Genomic DNA, 4,076 nt, shown 5'->3' with positions numbered 1-4,076 from the left:
CATCTCCGTGGGGCTGTCAAGGTGATATAATTGGAGTAAAGGAGCGACAGGGTTCAAAGGTGCTCAACAAAAAAGGAAGGTAGAGTGATCCTAAAAGGTAGAGGTAATTGGGTCGGGGTACCACAGACCCATCATACACAGCTACTAGGACCCTAGGTCTACCTGGTCATGAAGGTAGCTACCCAATACGTTTTGAAATGCCCAGTCAGCAATCCTTGAATTATATCATCCACGGGAACCTCGGTAGCCCTAAGGTCAAAGGAAGGAAACTCTATTCTATGACTACAAGCTGGAGTTCCAAGAGGTGAGACTTATACCTGCCGAAATAGCAAGGATGCCTCAGGAAAGAAAGAGAAGTGGAGGTTCAGCTACAAAGCTGGAAAAACTCCAAACAAAAGAACTTATACCCCGTCTGGGTAGGGGAGTGTTTTAACATCCTAGGCACACAAGACAACTACTAATAAAAGGGCATGCTAAGCCAGTCAGGTTGGAGAAGCACGTGGACTTCTCCTCGGAACATGCAAATATTAATGCAGTTATCTAGAGCGGTCCTAAATATTGTGGAGGCCCTATTAATATATGCAGGAAAGTAAAAGTTGCAATTTTTAGATCCTGAATATTTTAATCCTAAATTTTAATTATCTTGAATATTTTATTTAACATTTTACAGAAATTTTAAAATTTAAATTCCAAAGAGCCTATGTTATATCGTGAAACCTTAGATAAATCACATAAAGAAACAAAGAAAACACATGCAAGTGCAGACATTCAACATGATGTAAAAGATAGAATAAGCCAAATCAAAATAATAAACAGGCCAGTGCCGCTGAGTCGGCAACATATCGTAAAAAAGAAAAAGGCAGTCGGACTCCGCATATACATGCCAAGTCCTAGTTATATATATCAATATAAAATGCAGAATTAAGATACGAGGCATTAGCATCTGCTCTTGATCTCCTCTACATGGTTCTTGAGACAAATGCCTCTGAACCCGTGCCCATATCTTATTTCTGCTACAGTACTCTCCTAGACTCTAAAAGTACATAGAGAGAAGAAAAAGACTCAATCCTGCATAAAAATAAGTGTAAGCGGGAAAACTCACATGCAAATAGTGTATCATGAGCCATGCCTTAAAGGTGGGAGAACTAATAGCACCTGCAAGCAAAAGGGTCAGGAATCATTATTTTCTCCCCCCCAGCGGTATATGTGTGTGTGAAAATAAATAGATATGGCTCCCTGCAGAAGAACACCCTAACACACTACCACACATATGCAACATATAATCACACCATAAGCATAATGAAAAGAAAGATACTTGGCTAGGGCAACCAATCCAACAAAGAACAATAGCCAGACATCAAAAAGACTACCTAGCACCCTAAGTCTTAGCCTAGTACACCATCTAGCGAAAGATGCGTTAACCTAGTATCTAAGTGAGGGGTAAATCTAGGTATAGTATGACTTTGACGGGGTCGTCATACCGGCCCCATCCTAAAGATCCGAAGAATCTAAAGGGTGTCACGAAGAATGGTGACACGAGTTAGATCTATTAGATATTTAGCACAGTCATACTCATGTGTCAATCATGATGACTTAACTCGCATTGCTCACTGAGATCAACCCAGCAAGCAATGCTCATTAAGGTATCGCGACTGACACGGGGTCACTCTCCTAACGAAACTGGCCCACTATCCATGCAAACATGCAAATGCAAATACTAATGCAAGCAAATATAAATATATAAGTAGTGATAAATAGTATGTCATGAAGGCAGTGACTCACAAGAATGAGCATACTGTAGCAACAGGGGTTCGAAAAGAGGGTATGCCGGTAAGGCAGTGACCCGAAGGAATGTGCATGTCGTGGCGGCAGCGACCCGAAGGTGGGCATGCCGTGACGACGGCAGCATGAAAAGAGGGTATGCCGGTAAGTCAATAACTCGAAGGTGGGCCTGAAGGAATAGGCATACTGTGGTGGCAGGGACCCGGAAAGAGAGGATGAGAGGGTATACCGGTAAGACAGTGATCCAAAGAAATGCAGCAAAAGTAGATGATATCAATCATGCAGACAAACATGTATATGCACATATACAAAATGCAAAGGAGCAAGTGGTAGGTCGATCGGGATGGAGCATCCGGTCAAACCAAAGTGTTGTACCAACCGGGTCAAGGTAGCCAACTGAAACACAAGTGATGTGACCGATTTAGGATAACCGACTGAGGCACAAGTGGTGTCGACCGGTCAGGGACTACCGATCGAGACACAAGTGGTGCAGGTGCAAGTGCAACGTGAAAATGCAAGGTGCAAGGTGCAAGTGCAAGTGCGAAATGCAAGTGCAAGTGCGAAATATGACATACAATATGTAACATGCAAGACATGCACATGTGAATAATGACATGCATATGACCACATATGATAGCGAGCCACGCTCGTAATAACAACATCACCTGGGAAACTTAAAGTTAAGACCCTTAGATATATGACCCCGCTGCCTCTTGTTTTGGTGAGGAAATTTGAGAAGTTTCTCCCTGGATCTCTCGGGGGGGGGGGGGGGGGACTTCCAACGACGGCGCACTAATTGTCTCACCGATCATGCACGAAACAATAAAAGAGGCAAGAAGGGCAGTATTCTCTCGTTTTGTCAAGTCCGACCACCCAACTTCTCCAAGTAAAGCTGGGGAACCCAAAACAAGGGGAGTGAGAGATTCCGACCCATCAGGACTTGTGCTAAGACTCGCAACAAAGGAGAGACACTCGGCTCCACGGAGGGTGTTTGGTCACGCACAAGAAGTCCTAACCTAAAGGCTAGCTCTAGGAAAACCAATGATCCATCACGCAGGCACGTCGTCTCGCCTACCCTCGCCGGTGCACGCACCCATGTGGGCGATCGAATCCACATGCTTAGACACCACTAAACCTAGGATTAGCAAGAAGTTTAGGGGATCTCACTACCGTGAAGGTTGCAGAAGCGTTCTTTTTATGCTGAAGGAAAACCCACGTATTCGGCGAACGCCGGCGGTGGTCCAGTCCGTGCGCCAATTGTCTCGCAGATCATGCACGAAACAATAAAATAGGCAATGAGGTATGCAAAGTATCCAAAAATAATTAATTTAGGCGTATGAAAGTATAACCAAAATGTACCTTCGAGCAAGGGTCACTCGGACCTAAGCTTTCCCAAACTTATCACACAATGAATCACAAATATTTTGCATGAGGATTCTATACAACGAGCTAGCCTACATTGTTCCCCAAGAATAGAAGATATCAGAACAACAAGTCGTTAGCATAATTTTTATGTGCTTTTTTTTATATAGAAAAAGATCCACACATGTTTATTTACAAATCACAAAGGATCCACATTTGCTTAATCAAAGTGAGACAAACTCACAAAAGAATAGTTTTGATTTAGCTTAATCCTCAATGCTTTGAAATTTTACAAATTAAAGCATTAATGTGACAAGATTTTATATCTATGAATCAAATTTATGGCGTATAATAAAGGATTTAGAGCAAAGTTTAAATTAGATCTACCTCGTTCTTTCTGCGTCCCAAGTTTTGGATAGGAGTAGTTCAAAACAGAGAGAAAAAAAAATGGGAGTTTGTATTTCTATTTGCTGCAAGGAGTGCCAGCGATACATCGGTGACGAGATAAGAGGGAGGATGTCGGCATGTGGTCGGCCAAGAGAAGGAAGAGCCAAAAAATGGTGGCTGCCTGGGAAGGAGGTTGGGGTCGGTGAGAACCCAATGCCGGCGCCGAAGAAGGCCGACGAAGCATCACGGCAAGAAAGGATGGTTGTGCTTGCGACTGCCCGGGAGGGGAAGAACGCTTGGAGACCTTGTGCAAGAATCCTCGGGCAGGAGGCTTCAACATGGAAAGGACGTCGGCGGCGGGTTTCGCCGGCGAGGAGAAGGTCGGCGACAGACTTCATGCTCGAAGGGAGGGAGAGCAGCGGCCTTCGGACCTGTTTCTCGCGAGACCGAGCGGGAAAGTGAGAAGAGGCGCATGCGGCTCGAGGAGAGACACCATTCAAAAAAAAAAAATTCTTGTTCTTCCCTAGGGAAGAAGTGAACAGGCA

The sequence above is a fragment of the Phalaenopsis equestris genome, unplaced genomic scaffold (assembly GCF_001263595.1).
Source record: "Phalaenopsis equestris unplaced genomic scaffold, ASM126359v1 Scaffold000865, whole genome shotgun sequence".
Classification (NCBI taxonomy): domain Eukaryota; kingdom Viridiplantae; phylum Streptophyta; class Magnoliopsida; order Asparagales; family Orchidaceae; genus Phalaenopsis; species Phalaenopsis equestris.
This window is presented reverse-complemented; position numbering follows the sequence as displayed.